The sequence below is a fragment of the Haemaphysalis longicornis genome, unplaced genomic scaffold (genome assembly GCF_048455015.1).
Source record: "Haemaphysalis longicornis isolate Haplotype H1 unplaced genomic scaffold, Haemaphysalis longicornis Haplotype H1 scaffold_8, whole genome shotgun sequence".
Lineage (NCBI taxonomy): Eukaryota > Metazoa > Arthropoda > Arachnida > Ixodida > Ixodidae > Haemaphysalis > Haemaphysalis longicornis.
Genome location: NW_027526445.1, coordinates 77273530 through 77294825, shown reverse-complemented (window position 1 = coordinate 77294825; position 21296 = coordinate 77273530). Strand labels below are relative to the sequence as shown.

Sequence of the window (21296 nt, the reverse complement as noted above, 5' to 3'; positions counted from 1 at the left end):
ACGCTTGAGGGTGGTAGCCAGCGCCACTCTGACGCCTAGGTAGCATAAGAGGGCTTCCCGCCAGTTACCCGCTCATGACAGGCTGTAGACGTTCGAGTCATGCCCCGGGGGTTGAAAAGAAGGTCCCCTTCTCCCCGTGTAGTCAGAGTGGCGCTGGCTACCACCCTCAAGCGTCAGATACACTTCTAGTAAATATAAATAGCCCAGAAAGTTAAGGAGAACACAGTTGCCCAGATAGCCGAATTGGTAAGGCATTCGACATGTAATCGAAAGGCGTGGGTTCGGTCCCCACTCTGGGCGCGTGTTTTTCTTTCTTTCTTCTGTATATTAAAAAAAAATGTTTACTTCATTAACCGTAGTGAAAAAGAAAAGAGCCTAACCACACCCCTATGCCTCCTTTGGCGTTGTAGACTGCTGACCTATCTTTCTGTATTTCCTCAACGAGCCCCTCATTTCCTAACTATATTATTCTGCAAAAGCATAGCGGGGGTCTCAGTTCTGGCAGCCTTATTGCCTAGGTAGCATAAGAGGGCTTCCCGCCAGTTACCCGCTCATGACAGGCTGTAGACGTTCGAGTCACGCCCCGGGGGTTGAAAAGAAGGTCCCCTTCTCCCCGTGTAGTCAGAGTGGTGCTGGCTACCACCCTCAAGCGTCAGATACACTTTTAGTAAATATAAATAGCCCAGAAAGTTAAGGAGAACACAGGCGCCCAGATAGCCGAATTGGTAAGGCATTCGACATGTATTCGAAAGGCGTGGGTTCGGTCTCCACTCTGGGCGCGTGTTTTTCTTTCTTTCTTTCTTCTGTATATTTAAAAAAAAATGTTTACTTCATTAACCGTAGTGAAAAAGAAAAGAGCCTCACCACACTCCTATGCCTCCTTTGGCGTTGTAGACTGCTGACCTATCTTTCTGTATATATATATATATATATATATATATATATATATATATATATATATATATATATATATGTATATATATATAAGAGAAGAAAAACTTCGAACAAGGTAAAAGCACGATTGTGGCCTACGTTTCAGCAAAGAGAACTTGCTTTCCTCAGGGCAATCTCTCGCCTGGCAGGCAGGGTTTATATAGGGGTAGGACCCCAGGTGACAGGTGAGGGAAAGACGGAAGGGAAATTAAGCAAGCCGATTGGTTTCGGAGTGTGTCGGGGGAGAGATTGAGGGGCCAAGAAGGTTGTCTAGTTTAAGCCGCGAAGTAGGTCACGCGGAAGTCAGCTGATGGTTGATATTCGTGGAATTTTCGGACAGAAAGGATGAGAGGGTGCTTAGTGACCCGCCGCGGGGTATAGGGAAAGGATCACAGAACCGCTGGGAGCAGACCAGGCGGTGAGGGTGGGGTTCTTATCAGAAACTATCTGCAAGCCTCAGGTCAAAAGAAAAGATAGAGACGGGGGAAACTAACTAGGTCAAGGAAAAAAAAGGAGAAAAAAACAGGGAGGGAAACCACATAAACCCAAACACTAAGAAAAAAGCAATGACCCGGCAACTGAAATGGCACGTGTCACCCACGGCAACATTCCTGGAACAGGCCTGTCCTGAAACTCAAAAACGAAAAGATAAAGTTAGAGTGACGTACGGGGCACAAGAACACGCGGAGTAAAAAAAAGGAGAAATTAAATAAATAAAATTGAATTCCAAAAGCAAAAGTTGGAGGCATGAGGGCGAGTGTTAGGCTAGACGCTAAGGAATGAAAAAAAAAGGAAAAAGAAATTAGGTGACCAGGTACAGAGCAGAGTGAACGGTCATAGACTTTGGATGAGGTATATGCACGAAAATGCCTAATGCTGTATTCCCGGTCAATATCGCAAGGATTCCAAGTTGCCCTTAGACGCATTAATTCCAGCAGGTTCCATGGAGTTGAATTTGTGAATTAAGTAGGATTCTCGGTATTTCCTGTCCCTGGGAGACTTAAACTTTGACTGAAGTATATATAACTTAAGGTCATCACAATTGTGGCCTGGTTGGTTGAAATGCTGCGCTACAGCTATGGAGGATTTGCTAAGAGTATCTGCCCGGTGACCATTAAGCCGTAGGCTCATAGGTTGGCTCGTTTCGCCTATATACTGTTTGTGGCACATTGAGCATTCCAACATATACACCATGTTGGATGAAGTGCACGTAAAACTTGAATTAATCTTGTGGACATAATTACTGGCTGTGCTTTTTACAACGCAGTCTGTTTGCAGGTGCCTACAAGTCTTGCATCTGGGGCGGGAGCAGCTGGCTATGACTGGTTGCTTTGAAGGCCTTGTTTTAGCATGCACTAAAATATCTTTTAGATTCCTGTTTTTCCGATAGGTAGCCCTTGGTGCTTCCGGGAAAGTCTTTTTAAGTCGGTCGTTACTGGCTAAAATGGGGTAGTACTTCCGCAGTATATTGTTTACGTTTGGGAGGGCGTTTGAATATTTAGTTATTAGGGCAGGTGGCCTGGCGCTTTCGTTTTGCCGCTGTTTCTTGAGAACGTCATCCCTTTTGAGATTAGACACACGTTGGTACGCCTGATCGAGCGAGCTTTTGGGGTGGTTCCTGTTCATAAGGGTGACCTTGAGTTCGTCTAGGTGCTCTACGTAGTCACTGTCATCACTGCATACTCTTCTAAGCCTGGTGGCCTGTCCTACAAAGATCCCTTGTTTGCAGTGTCTGGGGTGATGGCTTTTGTAATCTAGGTACTGCTGCCTGTCTGTTGGCTTTCTAAAAAGCGTGGTTTTAAGTTTACCATTGTCTAGAATGACGGTAGTATCTAGGAAGTTCACTTCTTTTTCAGAATACTGGCAGGAGAATTTAATTGTCGGATGCGAAGAATTGAGATGGGATATAAACGTTTCTAGAGTCGCGCGACCGTGTTCCCAAATCATAAAGATGTCGTCGATGTAGCGGAGGTAAACCTGAGGTTTATGCGGAAAAGAGCTTAATAGGGTAGCTTCAAGTTGCCCCATGAAAATGTTGGCATAGGTCGGTGCGAATTGAGTACCCATGCTAGTTCCAAAAACTTGCAAAAAGTAAGAAGAGTCAAATTCAAAATAATTGAGAGTTAGAACTAGTTTTAACAAAGTTATGTACACTTCTGGTGCATGTTGGTGCGGGTTCACTAATAGAGATTTTGAAATCGCTTCAATTCCTTCGGCGAACGGAATGTTTGTATACAATGCAGCAACGTCAAGAGTAACAAGGAGGGTTCCACTGGGTAGGCGCCCGCCCATATTTATCTCCTATTATGCGGAGGAAGTGGGGGGTGTCCTGAACGAATGAAGGAAGAAGAGCCGGAATGTTGGATAGGCGATGATTCAGAAACAGAGATAGTGCTTCGGTTGGGGTATTGTTATTCGAAACTATGGGTCTGCCAGGAATGTCGGCAGTGAACAATAATTCTACGGGGACTTTATGGACTTTTGGGGGGAGGTAAAAACGTCCTGCATGCTTATTATTCAGTTTCATGAAATTTAAGTCAGTAGTCGTTAATAATTCTCTAGATCGTAGATCTGTGAGGGTCTGAAGGATTTTTAAGCTGTATTCCTGGCTCGGATCATTATCTAAGGGCTTGTAGTGGCAAGGGTTATTGAGCTGCCTATAAGCTTCATCTTTGTGTATATATATATATATATATATATTTATATTTATATATATATATATATATATATATATATATATATATATATATATATATATATATATATATATATATATATATATATATATATATATATATATATATATATATATATATTTTTTTATATATATATATATATATACCTATGAATACGCCAATTAACACTCGGCCCTCAGTCCCCAGCGACTGCAAAGCAACTGACCACGGCGGTAGTCAGACCTGTGACGCAGCAGACGGTGCTAAGAATCCCTCGATCAAGACAGGCCGCCAATGGAATAAGAACCTGGCAAGGCTTAACGCGCGAACCTTATCTAGCGAAGCAAGTCTCCAGGTGTTGTTCGAGGAATTAGAGGGCATTAAATGGGATGTAATGGGGCTCAGCGAGGTTAGGAGGCCAGGCGAAGCCTTTACGGTGCTGAAAAATGGACACGACCTATGTTACCGTGGTCTAGAGGACAGAAAAGAACTGGGAGTGGGATTTCTAGCCAATAAAGCATATCTGAGAACATAGAAGAATACTATAGCAATAACGAAAGGGCAGCAGGTCTTGTAATTAGGCTGAATAAGAGGTACAAGCTCGAGGTGGTGCAGGGCAACGCGCCCACATCCAGCCACGACGACCAAGTAGTGGAACGCTTCTGTGAAGATGTGGAATCGGCAATGGCTAAAGTAAAAACACAGTATACCGTAGTTATGGGGGACTTCAATGCTAAAGTAGGCAAGAATCAGGCTGGAGACAAGGCAGTTGGGAACTATGGTCTGGGCTGCAGAAATATCAGGGGGGACCTACTACTTGAGTTGGCAGAACGGAATAACCTACGCATAATGAATACCTTTTTCTGTAAACGAGAGAGTCGGAAGTGGACCTGGAGGAGCCCGAACCCAAAAATGAAATAGACTTTATAATATGCGACAACCCTGGCGTCGTGCAGAATGTGGAAGTGCTCGGAAGGGTAAGGTGTAGTGACCTCCGTATGGTAACATCTCAAATTAGGCTAGGTTTGAGGAGGGACCGCAAGAAGCTAGTACGAAAGAAGCCGATAAATGAGTTAACAGTAAGACGTAAAGTAGAAGAATTCAGGATCGCGCTGCAGAACCGATATTCCACCTTTAACGAGGAAGCTGAGCTTAAGACACACGAAGCCAGCGACAACCGTACACGCATTACTACGGAGTGTGCAGTAGAAGTCGGGGGCACTATGGCTAGACAGGATACTGGTAAACTTTAACAGGAGACGAAATATCTAATCAGGAAACGGCAAACCATGAGAATCTCTACCACAGCTGACAAAATAGAACTAGCCGAGGTCTCGAAGTTAATTAATAAGCGTAAGACAGCTGAAATACGGAAGTATAATATGGAGAGGATCGAATACGCTGTTAAGAATGGAGGTAGCCTGAAAGCAGTGAAGAGACGTCTCGGCGTGGGGAAAAGTCAGATGTATGCACTTAAGGATAAGCAAGGCAATGTCATCACAAATGGGGATAAAATAGTCACAGTGGCCGAGGAGTTCTATAGGGATCTGTACAGTAGCCAGGACATACACGATAATGCCGAACGAGACAGTAGTTCAGAGGAGATAGACATCCCACCAGTAACGACCGAAGAAGTAAGGACGGCTTTGAAAGAAACGAAAGGGGGCAAAGCACCTGGTGAGGATCACATAACAGCAGACCTCTTGAAGGATGGCAGAGAAATTGTACTTGAAAAACTGGAAAACCTGTATACGCAATGCCTAATGACCACAATGGTACCGGAATCTTGGAAGAACGCGAGCATCATCCTAATCCATAAGAAAGGCGATATGAAGGACTTTAAGAATTACAGGCCGATCAGCATACTGTCAGTCGTGTACAAGGTATTTACCAAAGTAATCGCTAACCGAATCTCTGCAACCTTAGATTTCAGTCAACCTAAAGAACAAGCAGGGTTCCGTAAAGGTTCTTCAACAATGGACCATATTCACACGATCATTCAGGTGATCGAGAAGTGCGCTGAGTATACTGAACCCCTATAATAGCCTTCATAGATTATGAGAAAGCATTTGACTCGGTCGAAACCCTAGCAGTCATTCAGGCATTACGGAACAAGGGGGTGGATGAGCATTATGTAAGAATACTAGAGGATATCTACAATGGGTCTACAGCTACCATCATCCTCCATAGGGAGAGCAGTAAAATACCTATAAGGAAGGGTGTCAGACAAGGAGACACAATCTCTGCAATGTTATTCACGGCATGCTTACAAGAAGTATTCAGAACGTTGGATTGGGAACAGGTGGGAGTAAGAGTTAATGGAGAATACCTCAGTAACCTCAGATTTGCTGATGACGTTGCCTTGCTAAGTAACTCGGGGGACGAATTGCAAAGCATGCTTTCCGCACTGGGCGAACAGAGTAGAACTGTGGGCCTGAAAATTAATATGCAGAAAACTAAAGTAATGATCAAATGATCAATAACCTCACCACAGCACAGCAGTTTGAGATAGGTGGCGAGGCAGTGGAAGTGGTAAGCGAATATATCTACTTAGGCCAAGTTGTGACACCAGATCCCAACCAAGAGGCAGATATAATTAGAAGGATCAGAATGGGGTGGGGTGCATATGGCAGACATTCTCAGATAATGAATAGCAGCCTAACATTGTCGCTGAAGAAGGAAGTGTATGACAGCTGCATTTTACCGGTACTCACCTACGGGGCAGAAACTTGGAGGCTCACTAAGAGGGTTCAACTTAAATTGAGAACGACTCAGTGGACAATGGAGCGGAAAATGATAGCTGTAACATTAAGGGTCAAGAAGAGAGCGGAGTGGGTGAGGGAGCAAACTGGTGTTAAAGACATATTAGTAGAAATTAAGAAAAAGACATGGACGTGGGCAGGGAATGTAATGCGAAGGCAAGATAACCGCTGGTCATTAAGGGTAACAGAGTGGATCCCTAGAGAGAGCAAACGTTGCAGGGGGCGGCAGAAAGTCAGATGGGCAGATGAGATCCAGAAGTTTGTGGGGATACATTGGTCACCGTTGGCACAGGACCGAGGTAATTGGAGAATAATGGGAGAGGCCTTTGCCCTGCAGTGGACGTAGATAGGCTGGTGATGATTATAATATATATATATATATATTTATATATATATATATATATATTTATATATATATATATATATATATATATATATATATATATATATATATTTATATATATATATATATATATATATATATATATATATATATATATATATATATATATACATACATATCAAGGTTGCACTCGTCATTGCCAGTGATATTCGGCTGTTTCCGAAATATTTATTAGTGCCGAATGACGTGTGTTTTTCACGTTTCTTTGATACAGTGATAAAGAAGCGAAAATACAGGTCGAGAAAAAATCGGCCGTTTTTTTCCGGGAGTGGGAGTCGAACCCACATCGTCGCATTACGCGTGCGGTGCACTGACCGCACGGTCAGTGCACCGCAATCACCTTTCTTGTCGTCATCAACTTTCTTCAACATCATCAACAAGCAATCAACTTTCTTGACATCACAGTGTCATTTAAGGACGCTAAACTAACTACAAAATTTTATAGAAATCCGACTGACCACCATCAGTACCTCCACTTCAAAAACAGTCATGGAAAACATAATAAAACTCGTATACCTTAGAGCTAAGCGGTTCGTTTTAAAAGAGTATGCTCGCAACAATCCGACTTCAATGAAAAGATCGTAGTACTTTGTGTCGCCCTGACTCGACAAAGATACCCCACGCAAATTGTTGGCAATGCAGTAAGACGCGCAAACGTGTTTAATCATCACGCACTTTTACTTCCGACGACACAGCCTCGCACTCAGCAAACCACTAATCTGGTACTCACTTATTCAACGTCAGGTCTTGAATTAACATCAATTCCTAAGAAGCATCATCACATACTTACGCAAACCCAGTGGCTCCAGCGCATTTTTAAGATTCGCGTCGCGTAGTCTACCGACGATGAGCGACTTTACGCGATTCACTCACTTCGTCCAAGACCACTCGCCCATCTTGCATTGACAGCCAACCCAGCACAAAATCGTAATGTCAAAATTGTACCCAAATGAAGACAACTGCCACAGCCAGCATTACAGCTTCCAATTTCACACTATACATAAAAGGTAAATTTACTTGCGACCCCGAAAACGTGATTGATTTTTTTGGGTGTACCGAATGTCGGCTTCAGTATATTGGCTAGACCAGCAAGTCTTTCAGACTTTGTTTCAATATTCACAAGTCGCAATTCAAGGCCCTCCCGGACCTTTCGTTGTCCCAAATTATACACGTAGCACAGGCGGCACAGAAAGTGTGCCCAAAGACCGGCCCGTCTATGGCCGCTTTCTGGCATGTCCGGTAAGCAACCAGGTTCTGGCAGCCACTGATCATGCGTTGAACGGCCAACATTCGGCAACCAGCGCTTCGGTATTTTTCCGTGCGCCCGTGTCCGGACGCACAACGGCAGCTAACCGGCTGCCAGATATTCAGTTCTCTTACGGCTGCCGATGTTGAGCACGAGAACGGCCGAAGTACGGCCTTAGGGCATCCATTTTTTCTTCGGGAAGCGGTAATCGGCCGAAGCACGGCGAGCCACCGGCTACAGAATATGCGTATTGTTGCGGCAGTTGGTGTTCGAAAGGAGACCGGCCGGAGCGCGGCTGCCGTGCGTTCGTTGTTTCAACAGTGAACCGCACGTCCGGCGGTACAATATTCGTTTTCTTCGGGCAACCGGTGTTATGAAGGATACCGGCCGACGTACGGCCCCAGAATATACGTTTTTCATTCGGTTAGCGGTCCTCGGCCGAATTACGGCAAGCGAATAGCCACAGAATATTGGGCAACCGGTGTTCAAGAGGAGACCGGCCTACGTAAGGTATCTGGTTTTACGTCATTTTTTCGGCAAACGGCATACAGCCGAACAACGGCACGCGCCTGGGCGCCGAGAAGTCATGCACAGACGTGTTTGGAAGGAGACCGACCGGTTTTTTCCTGGGGGGGAGAAAAAGCCGTTAGGGAGCCGAACGACGGGGACGCGTTTTTCATCCGCTCCGTGTTTCTACATTTTAAATGAACGAACATCGTTTGTCAAACAGTAATGAGTGTTCTCGGTGAACGGGCAAGGTGCAAGGACTCACTGGACATTAGCAGGGAACCTTTTAGGCCATCGAAATGTCATTTATTACCACAAGAAGACTGTGCCACACTGACGGGTGAGCTAAGCCTCGCCAGTCAACGCCGCTACCACGCCACCGCCGGCGGCTTCCTCGACGCATCTGCTCGAGGCTATTCGCCCCCTCAAGAAATGGAGAGCACTGGAGACATCGACCCGGCAGAGATGTCCGATACGAGATGGAGATGGTTCACCAAAATAACTGACCTTCAAGGGCGTCGAGCAAGCGGCCACCACGCAGGAGCTAAACCGCCACCATGTCAAGGACTCCACACCAAAGAAAGGCAAGTGCGAGCAAAAGCGCAAGTTATTCTGCTTACAATTAAACTGCGACAAGCAATGTTGCACTATGTTTTTGGTGATAACCATAGAAAAGACTCGCTCGTGCATTGGTAGGATCAACTTCATGCCCTGCACTATGTTACTTCATGAGATTTTACGACTGCCTATTTAGAAAAAAAAATATTTTAAATTTGCGATAACAACAGAGCCTTGTCACTGACGAAGCCTAGCTGTTAATTTAGTTCCGATGTTTGAAGGTGAGCTTAGCTACTCTTGGAATATGACTCATTTGGTTAAACATAATCGCCAGCATCCTAGCAAACACGGATTTTTTCAGGATTTTCTTGCTCAACACAGATTTTTGAGTTCACGCACGATTTGGCTCTTGCAATAAATAAGCTTAAAGTGGTTGACTGTATATTCTTGGACTGCAAAAAAGCAAATCATGGTGTTCCATATCACCTTCTGCGTAGTACATGTCATCCTATGAACTGAATGAATTGGTTTTTGCATTGTTATTACTATTGGCCGTATAGTTTTGTTCAAAAGTACTGTGTAGTTTACCGGACTATAGCTAATGAACGTGATTCCATATACCTGCAGCTTTATTCGAATTTAATAACATCCTCGTGTGCTGATTCAGAAAAGGTTTTGGGTGTTAAACAGTGTGTAAACGGCACCTTTACAAGAAAACCTTCAGTCCAATTGAATACGTATACCGTAAATTATGCTGCTGTGACAATGGCCGAGGAATATTAATACGTAGGAGTTTATTTAGGGAGTGCTTAGAGGTTAAATAGGCAGGTTCACACCATAAAAGTTACGGCTGCATATGTTTTTGGCTTTCTGAGGCAAAATTTCAGTGAACCTCCATCTAACTGAAAAGAACCACCGTATTTCACTCATGTGCGCTCAATCTTGGAGTACGCATGTGTTTTTGTGGATCCCTACACCAAAGAGGTGGTTAATACGCTCGAAAACATACAGAATATGTCAGTGCGATTCGTATTAGGTAATTGGCACGCTCAACTTAGCATGAGAGAAAGTAAAAATAAACTGATATGGCAGGACGTGAAAGATCACAGACGAAACCACAGGTTGAACTTTTTTCGTAATATCTATCTTTCGAAAACTGGAGTAGAAGGGGAGAAGTATGTCCAAGCGAAATTCTACATGGCGCAAAGTGGGACCGCTAGCTTAAAGCAAATTATTAACTTTCCTTTATTTAAAGGTGATGCCTTGCGCGATTCATTTTATTTTACATCAATACAGCAGTGTTATTATCTTCCACGTATGATTGCATTAACTGTTTATATTGACGATTTTCAGCACGCTTTGTAGAATTATTTTGTTATTTTGTCTCATATTTAATGCTTAGTGTTATGTTTCTCCCTTGTGTAATGCATGCAAAGGCAAGCAGGCATCAAATAAATAAATAAATAAATAAATAAATAAATAAATAAATAAAACAATGAATAAATGAATCAATAAAAATAAATAAATAAATACACATATAAACTTACAAAGGCGCAAGTTTGCCTCCGACGGGTTGAGAACCCTACGCATTCAACATTGACCAATAAAATATTTATTGCCCTATTCGTTGCAGTATGCAAGGTTTCCTGTATGCATGCGACCATATCTATGTTATTGTTTTGAAACAAATTATGTAACTAATTTTACGCCTTTCCTTGCATGAATACAGAGGGATACAACTGCAGCCACCTCAAGCAGGGCGTCATTCGCAACGCGTCTAGAATTTTTTGAACGTAGTATGACATTAAGATAAAATTAGTTCTTTTGGACTATTAAGTGGTGTGGCCGTATACTCATGAAAACAACATTAAAATAGATTGAAAATGAAAGTACCCGTTCGCTCCTTCTTAGAATCAGCCCTGCCCAAGATCATCAGAAAAGTTGATCGAGTAGAAAATGTCTTTGCAAGAAAAATGGGCAAAAACTGGACATACTTTTTGGTGAAGGAGTTATATGAAATGCTCCTCAGTGTTTTGTTGAGAACCAAAACGCTTAGTAAAGGCATTAACGCCGGTTTTAAATACAGCAAAATTGGTCAAGAAACTGTTATAAAAATATTGTATGTAGTCATAGCATGAAAGTGTTCCGGAATATTGCCCTAAAAGAAATTGGCTAAAAGCAGCGCAATTTATCTCTCTAAAATTCAACCGACTAAAGTATGCGCCCTCCGCCGCCCCCCCTCACCTTTCCCCGTTTATTACAGGTAAGCCGCCCCACAGAGGATATCAGGACCTGGACAATACATCTATTCAAGCTCTACGAAGAACTTAATATTTTCTGTGTTCGGCAGTAAAAGAGGCACAGCAATTAAAGGAACGACAGTTTGTGAGCACTGTTTAATAAATGAATATTCCTTTAAACTGAGGCTGGTAATTAAGCAAGGCTGCGCTGATAGCTTGACGGCTGGTGGTTGCGCGCGAACTCACTTTGATGTGGCTGCATTGGATCCAAAATGCTGGGTTTGTGCTGCTTCTGCACTGCGCGAATGAGTCATCTGCTTGCGCGGCATGCAGTGACCGGCCTCGGTACAGTAAACGTACTATGGCTGATCTCCAATACCCGAAGTACGGCCGTATTTCCGGTAGCTTTAGTCCGGCTAAAGTCCGACGACCGCATCTCGGCTGTCCTCCGGCGGCCGTACTTCGGCCGTACACGGGTGGCTTTCCAATAGCCGGAGCCCTACGGCTGCAATCTGGCCGTATGACCGTAAGCCGGTCGACTGGCCGGCGGACACTGGCCGTTGGACAGCCCTGGGAGTACGGCCGTATACGGCCAAAAGGCCCACATTTGGACATGGGCCGAACATGGCTGCCGGAAAACGGCCGGACAGAAAATCACCGGCCAAAGTACACCGTCCTGTTTTAGGCCGAACAGTCCTGTGCTGCCTGGGAGGGTGTCATTTATTTAACAAAATAAAAGCAACAATCCTTGAATCTGGTTTGCGCTCACATCATGATAGGGAAGTGAGAGACTCCTATCTACTGCTCAAATTCAAATATATGAAATCAGGGTTAAATGAAAGCGTTGGCTCGCTGTCTTTCTTGTTGCACTGATTGCCCCCTGTGTCACCTTTGTACTGCTGTTTACGAGGATTTATGTTTGCTTACATTGGCCCAGGTGTATGCTGTTGCGCGCGTGTCACAAATAACAATGTTTTAGCATTTTCTCCATCTTAGCTTCAACATTAGTCTCACAAGTGACGCTATCTAAGGCGAACTCCTTATGACCAGCTGATTGTTCAGATGTCACTGTTTTATCTTTTTTTTATTTCTTCTTTTCCACACTACATTGTATATTTTATGCTGACTACGCTGCTCAGTAGGACGTTTGTGTTTCATTCACTGCTCTTTTCCTATCACCCATTTCCCGTTGCTCGATGTACCTTTTATTTACAGCTGTCACTGCTTCTGCAGTATAAGCGACCTCGCACTTAGGAATCCTTCTTAGCTTTGATAGAGAATAAAATGTTCATCAACTGTTGTTATTCTGCCCAGCACAACACGTGTCACCATTGTTACCGGGATTGGCTCCTGAAGGCAGTGTACTTGCCATTTGTTTTCATTCTGACAAAGGATTTCGGAAATGTTAATACACTTTCATTCGTTCCCCTTTGGTCTTCTATTTTACCGTATATATATGTATGTATGTATATATATATATATATATATATATATATTTATATATATATATATATATATATATATATATATATATATATATATAAATATATATATATATATATATATATAAATATATATGTATATGTATATATATATATATATATAAATCTAGAGAAAGATAAACTCACAAAGCGCGCAGAAATAGTATAAGTAAAGAGTCGGATACACAGCAAGAACAATAACAAACAATGTTTACTTACGTAGCGGCAATGGGACTTGCCTTCATCAGAGTAAAGTTACATGATAAAGTTACATAATCATGTAACTTTACTCTAATGAAGGCAAGTCCCATTGCTGCTACGTAAGTAAACATTGTTTGTTATTGTTCTTGCTGTGTATCCGACTCTTTACTTATACTATATATATATATATATATATATATATATATATATATATATATATATATATATATATATATATATATATATATATATATATTTATATATATATATATATATATATATATATATATATATATATATATATATATATATATATGTATATATATATATATATATATATATATATATATATATATATATATATATATATATATATATATATGTTTATATATGTATAGCTATGAATAGGTAAGAGATTCGGTTTAAAAAATACACGAGAGGGTAGACACAAGTATGAATGATTGAACTAATGTTTCGACCTCTTCGTCAGAGTCTGTCGAAGACCGGACCCCGGTCGAAACGTTAGTTCAATCATCGTTTCCATACGTGTGTCTACCCTCTCGTGTATATATATATATATATATATATATATATATATATATATATATACGCTCGAACAAAAGAAGTTTCCAATGGTCCAGAAAAAATATCAAAAAGTAGAGTCCGACGCAAGTCTCAAAAAAAAACAAAAACAAACATGTTTACTAACGTTTCGACTGGTGGTCCAGTCTTCATCGGAGTAAGACTCCGATGAAGACTGGACCACCAGTCGAAACGTTAGTAAACATGTTTGTTTTTGTTTTTTTTGAGACTTGCGTCGGACTCTACTTTTTGATATATATATATATATATATATAGAGAGAGAGAGAGAGAGAGAGAATAAAGTTTGGCAGCCACGAAAACCTAGCAAAGAAAAGGAGGGCAAAGAAGATCCCTACCCTCGGCTGCTAAGCCAAGCCTAGCATCGTCTGAGCTGCTTGCGACCAAGGCACGACCCTACCATGCCGAACGGATTGGAGCAGCGACCATCCACTGCAACATCGCAGCTACCAGGCCCATCTGCTTGTGCTGACGCTGCTGCTGGCACCACATATGACTTCCCCCACCGCGCACCCATCATGGAAGCTATCCGCAGACGAGCAACATACTGATGTTCCAGAGGGAAGGTCTGGCCGCCTGCTGCGAAACGGGCTTGAGCCGCTGGGGTCATCAAGCAACCTGCTTCGACTCGATCTCTCGCGAAAGTTCCTGCAACGCCCACTACACTGGGGAGCTTTTTGCCACAAGCCACGCACAGAGTTGCCATCAAGCCTTGGCATCCTTTTAACATGTCATCTGAGGTTTGGATCCCGTAGAGGATCCAGACTCCCTTCGTAAAAACATAGCGGGTACACGCCTGAAGTGCTTCTTGTGCGCTATATGAGACCTGGCCGCACCTGCCCCTTGACGCTACGTTGTCCACTGGAACCTCCAAACCGGCTTTTCTACAATGGTGGCGTCCTCCGACCTCGTCTTTTCTCAGCAGGGGTAGTGCACTGCTACCGTTGCTTTCGCCGTGGTCACATGAGCACTTCCTGTCCTTTCCCAACACAGGATTCTAATGAAGACGAAACGGCTTCCCCTCAACAGCCGAAATTAGGGTGTGGTTTCGGTCGCTCTAACGACCATGAGATCACAGATAAAGGCTGCCCCACCAAAAGCAAGAAGACGTGTGTGAGGTGCCTTACATGGCCAGCTCGGGGTCAGCCAGACGAAATCTCAACGTTCAACCGTTTCTACTGTTTGACGGAATAGGATGAGGACGTCATGGAGGAGGAGGAAGCCACCGAGTTTACGTCACCGCCAACATACCGACACGTTACCCGTGGTTTGCGCCGTCGTCGGCAAGCTGTTTCTGAGCCACCGTTTTCTACTGTGGAGGATGAGCTTGTGGCCCTAGACGAAAAGTTCGTCTCGCTGCATGGGTAATTTAACAAACTCACCAAGCGACGGTCTTAACAAACACGCCTCCATCAGAACTTACCTCAATCGTCTCAAGACCTATCACGCCATCCTAGTCGTTCTCCAAGTCTCGTCAGCACGCCGCGTCTACCATTGCACTTCTCTAACCGCCAGCCTACTCTGCCATGTCCCACAAACAGCTTCTCCAATTTGTGGTGCACCAGCTGCAGACATTGGTTTCTGTACTTCCGGCACAACTTCGGTAACTAGTGCGCTACTATGCCTGAACGAAAACAGTACAATTTACAGTGGAACTGTCGAGGTCTCTCTACAAAAAATAGTAAGCACCGTGAAAAGGCCAAGTCTTGGAAAGCTCCATGCCTGGGCTTTCTTGCTTCAGGAGACGAACCCTCTCCCTCGTCTGCCTAAATTGGCGGAATACGCCGAGCCGCCGATTCATTTTCGGTGGCGGAGCTCATCTTCTATTTCTCCGGGCAAGCTGGCATTTATGTTGTAACTTGATTTCCTCAAACCCACATCCCTCCAAACTCTTGGTGTACAACCTGGCAGGAGGTGGTGGCGGTAAAATGTGCAGCTTCCGCGTTGTACGGTTATCCTGGTGGTTACCAGTGCCCTTACAACAGTCGTGCTGGCCGCCAGCTACTGAGTTGGCTTACTCAACTACGACTAACTCAACCTGGCTGCCCTATTCTTGTAGCGGAGGACTTCATTGCTCCCCACTGTCACTGGTCACGTGAGCGTGGTGGAGTTGTCTTGGAGCACTTCACCGATGCCTGCTTTACTCTGCTGAATTATATTAGTAACCCGACACACCGTTGTACTCAAGCCCGGTAGCCCCATTTCTCCCCTGATTTGTCTTTGGGGCTGGGCACACAAACGATCTCCTGGCAACGTGAGGCGGACTGCTGTGGCTGCAACCACTACCATATTCGCCTCGGGCTTCATCTGGAATCAACGGGTCGCCTTCGTCGCCGTTGCACAGGGGTGAACTGGGATACCTTCCGATCCGCCCTCAACGCTTATCTGTAAGCGTCCATCCCGGACCCCATTGATCCGCTTCGCCGTGTCCTCACGCAGGCCTCGCAGCGTACGTGGGTGGAGTAGTCCCGCCCGAGCACTTATCACCGGCTCCTGCCGCTCTGGGCCAAATGTTAGGAAGCCGAAGTATTTACCACACAGTACCTTTCGTCGATTTCTCTCAGGCTCCAGTTTCAGTGCCTCACCGGTGTGCCAGACGGCACGACAAAAAACTGTCGGGGCAGCGCTGGTTTGACTGGTGCGGGTCTTTCAGTCTGTCATATTCAACGGCGTAGGTTTGGTGTACCTTCAACGCCATGGAATCTCGCAGTCGCCCTCCCGAAGCAGCAGCCAGCGCTTGCATTACATCCATCAAGGATTCGGCAAAATTCGCCCCCGACGTTGCTCGGGCCTTGTTTCCAGCCTTCGATGCTCTGCCAGTGGCAAAGCCCATTCTGTTCCCCCCTTCCGAACAGTGTGGGCGCACAGCAAACTTGCGAAGACATTTCTGGAATCCAGTCACCACTTACAATGGCTGAATTCCTTGCCGCATTCGATGACGCTAAACTACGAACTGCTCCCGGTCCCGACGGCATTACTTACGAGGTGTACAAAAATATCGGCGACACAGCCCTTACGATGATTTTGGACTTCTTAAACAGGTGTGGCTCTATGGTAAACTCCGTGAATCGTGGCTTTGGGAGGATATTGTCCCCATCCTAAAGCACGAGACATCACCACATGAACTTCGTAACTTGCCCCCAATCGCAGTGACATCTCCGCTCTGCAAGCTGCTAGAGCGCATTCTTGCCACGCGTCTTCAGTGGTGGCTTCACACATTTCCGTGGTATCACCCGGTGCAAATCAGATTCAGGCCCCACCTTGGTACTGGGGATGGCTTGGAATACCTGTCAATTATGGTTTTGGTGGGAGGCCATTCTCGCCTTGTGAGTACTGTGCTAGCTATGGACATATGCAAGGCGTAGGAAAATGTTGGCTATACTGTAATCTTAGTTACTATGTTGTCTCCCCCTCCCAAACAAAGTCTGCGTCTTTGTCCGGAATTTCGTACAACACTGCTCTTTATCCGTGCGCATCAACGGTGGACGTTTTGGCTTCTTTACACCAGTGCGCAATGTGCCACAAGGATCTGTTCTGTCTTCGCTGCTTTTTAAAATCGTCTTGTTGCCGCCAGCCTAGCACCTGGCCACTACACAAGAACTGTATTTCCCCATGTACGTGGATGACATCTCTATTGACAGTCCATCTAGATATGCAACGACCTGCCGAGTACCTCACCAAGAATTTACACACTGCCAGAAAAGGTGTGAGTATCTGGGCCGTCGCTTGGGCCGTCGCTCCCTTGCAATATCGCCGATCCTCTTACAACTGAACGCGACCGCCATTCTCATTGTCGGACATCTTCGGGTTCTGGGCTTAAATATATGGGCCTTAGGGTCGGCAGCTCAGTGGCTACGACCTGCTCGGCAGAACGCTGGACAACTGCTTAACCTTGTTCGCCGCATGTCTCAGAAGTGTGGCGGGGCCTGCTTGACGACGGCCCGTCTCGTAGTGCGTTCTGTACTACAGCCAACGCTCATGTACCAGGCACACTTCAATCACGTGACTCAAATGGACTGGGATGGAATGGGGCCGCCGTGCGCAGCATCACTGCAGTCCCCGCTTAACGCCACTTCCGCAGGTGCGAGAAGAACCGCAGTTAAATACGTTTCATCAAATCATTCATCAGCGTCGTTCCGCCCGCCTGCTGAAACGTGTTCTAGTCCCAGAGGCGGCAGGTCTCGGCGGTTACATGGGCCAGCCGCCCGAGGCGATGCCAGCCTTTTCTGCCGCTAGGATGCCTTGGTTCTACCATCAGGTGACGGGCAACAAGCCTCTGACAACGGAATTAATAAAGGAATAAAGGCTCCATGTCCGTACCTCTGGTCTACGTCAGCCCCCAAACACCGTCCTTCGTGTACATGACAGGGCGCCTCCAACCAACCAGTTTTCCAGGCTTTCGTAGACGCCGGGGCATACGACTGCATCGTCAGCACCGCCTTGACGTGCCCGTCTTCCTCTGCCTTGAATGAACGCTGCATGTACATGACCCTCTGTGCTCTACCTAGCCTGCTAGCAGAAATTACTGCCATTCGATATGGTCGGCAGGAACTTGCATTGACAGTGACCGTGAGGTGAAGCTGGAAATTTGCAGATTCAACGGCAGCGATTCGAGATTTACGTCGTGTTGCGCGGTGTACACGCCTGGCTGCATGCATTCATGCGAATACGGACACCTACCTATGCCCCATCCGTGGCCTCGAGTACCAGTTCGTAGGAGAGCCATCGCAATGTAACCACTCGTCGGGCCGGGCGTCTGTTGGGTGTCTCAAGCTTTGGCTGCAAAGTGGGGCACTCGACTACATCACCTTCGTTTCACTGCTACGAAGGTATCTGCCACTCATTCTTGTTTGGTGCGGGTTGTTTTGCGCGGCGTGTGTCAGCTCAAGAAGCGAGATCAAGTTATAGTAGGTTCAAATCCATGCAGTGTTTCCAAATTTCCGACAGGGTATTCTGTTCAGTTTGACAAACCCAACTGCGTATAACAATACCTTGGAAAATTGGTGCAAGTACCTCTTAAAAGATTTTTATGTGCCGTCGTCTTTTACTTTCAGCGATATTTACTTCGAGGAAACCCTTAGGCAGGATAAAGAAAACTGCATTCGCGTGGTTCGGATTTTACTCCGTGGCATGTTCTACTTGGCATGAAGAGGATGTCTCCAATTGTGCGTTTGAGGGGAGCTCTCCAAGTTATAACTTTTTTTTTATCTTAGGCGCAAATGAACCGCTTATCGCTCAGCAGTTGGATCCCGTCTCTGAGATTGAAATTACGTGAGTCGGTCAGGGAGAAACAGTACACAGGACGTTGTCATTCACGAGTTACGTGTGCGTGATGGCGACGTATCGGCAGGTTTATGCAAAGATCAGTATGTGGTTTTGTCATTGTGGTGTCATTGAGGGCCTACTCTTGTGCGGTACGCATTGCGTACTGCATTTATGGTTGTGTTTGGCTAAACGTGGGTGAGCGAATGGGCTTCGGATGATCGAAGGAGCATCGCGAGTGCGGTTGTTCGGATTCCCGTGCATTGTTGCAGGGTTTACAGAATTTACCCCTAATTGGACTTAAGGTATGTTGCCACCTTTTAAGAAATCTGTTTAGATTTTGATCCTAAAGCGATTCCTTTGAGTTTGCCTTAAAAAAGGTGTTTAAAAAGACCCTTCAAGTATGTTACCAAATAAAAGTGAAAACTAACCACAATTAAATTACTGAAATTACCCAAAATATGCGCATCACGCCAACAGTCATTATTGCCGATCCCGTGATACAAAACAAAAATGGCTTGGCAGCATCGTAGTCGTGCATGTAGGCTGCACAATGAACTAAAATCTTTGCTCTGTCATCAATTTTTTGTATGATATAGCCAAAAAACCGAAAATTGCGTAATTTCAGGTGGTTGCATTTCTGTCGAAATCTTATAATATCAAAAGTTATGCATGGTTTTCAATTATCCGAGTTCATTGCACAGAAGAATGTCCCACAAAAAAGCGTGGGAAGTTTCATCTAAAAATAATTGTTTATTCAAAAGTGATGACTTTTTGCTCAACAAAAAAAACTAAAATGAAGTTTTGAGAAAAACAAGAAATAAGTATTTCAAACATGTTATATACATTGCTGGAAGTTCCTGGGAGGATAAAAGCCACCAGGCTCATAGCTGGGACCTTCCTGAACTTCCACGCGTTCACCGTGTGATCGTTTAGCAGCTCGTCGTTTTTTCTGGGCTTGTTTTTCGTCTGCCGTTGACTGGCGCTTGGCGTTCTTTAAGCGTCTTCGGTCCCTGCTGTGGCAAGCTACTGTGGTGTAGTAGCCACGATCAACACCAGCGTGCATCAAGATGTCCCGCATGCCACTATTTCCATTGTTGAAGTGACATATACAATCGTATAGTCCAAACAAAACAGTGCGCAGGCCTACATAGACATCTTTAGGGAGACGCTGCCAGAGCATCCCATTGAAGCATTGCTCAACGTTATCAACCTTTCAAATACGTCACCACAAACTAATCTAATAGTATCCTGCGTATTTGAGCAGAAACATAAGTTTGTTTTAATGATTGAAATGTAGGTTTCGTTTTCACAAATGTCAGTTTCGGTGTCGCTAAATGTCAGTTTCGGTTTCAGAGAGGTCTGCCGGTAGTTGTAAAAAATAGCATAACTTTCGAACAGAACCAGATAGAGACATAATGTTCGCACCAGCACAATTCTGGATGTCGGTAGAGTATTAAAATATTAAAAAATGAAATTCGCTATTTTTGAAAAAAACGTCATTTTCAAGGGTGGCAACATACCTTAACTCCCAAAAGCCACTGCTTTCAATTTTTTTCTGTGGCCAGATTATGAAGTTGAACATGTGAAGTCAGTGCTGCTGCGGTGGCTCGTACATCCGTATTGGCAAGGCGGCGGTGCCAGGTTCAAGCTTGACGGGCTTTGGCTGTCCTCAGAGAGCAATTTACAATTTCATTAGGGCATTTTCAGGCCACGCACCGGTTGCCTACAAGGGGAAGTCCTGCAGACATAGTCTCTTTGAAGGGGCGCAACAATAGGTGGGGCTCGCTGCTTTGCAGTGATAGCACAGTGGATGAAGATCCCAATTTCTCTGTGCGTCAGTGTTTCGTAGGGTTGAATGTTCCACTGCAGGCAGCACTGCATGCAGACTGGACGACCGAATGGAGACTTCTGGCTACTCGGTACAGGCGGCAAGGATCCCAATATGCCATCGAGTTGGCCATGGCTTGTGGCTGCGGAGTGAACACCGAGTTGTACGTGGTGTCGTCTTTCTCTAGTAGTTATATTGATATACAGGCGGTTAGGTAGGCGACTTCAGGAAAGCGGCTGTTTAAAAAGGACAGACGTGTAGATTGTTGCCTGAAATGCTTCTAATTGCATTTGCAGATAACATTTATACTTCCAGGCCATACTGCTGCAAACGTACATAGAGGATCTTTTCGATAATGCGTGCCTCCGACACAAAATAGGTACCGCATAGTACATCATAGGTGCCGCATACAGCTTTTGTATGACGCCACTCATTAGAAGCGAAGCTTGTTGTCTTCCGCTGTGGCTGGGTGTGCTCTTTGTATGAGCAACTCTGTTTCTTCAGCAAAGAGGAGCACACCTTTTTCAGTATATTGGTCAGTCTTCCACTGCAGAAGCTCACACGTTGTTTCGTACACACTCGGGTAAATGTCTTCAA

The 21296-nt window shown here is 44.8% G+C and overlaps 1 non-coding gene across 1 annotated transcript; it reads left to right on the top strand.

Annotated features, from left to right (window-relative positions):
- The first annotated feature begins 228 nt into the window (after nucleotides 1-228).
- Nucleotides 229-300, top strand: Trnat-ugu (transfer RNA threonine (anticodon UGU)). The gene has a single exon. It is a non-coding gene; the product is annotated as a tRNA-Thr (tRNA).
- The last annotated feature ends 20996 nt before the right edge of the window (nucleotides 301-21296 follow it).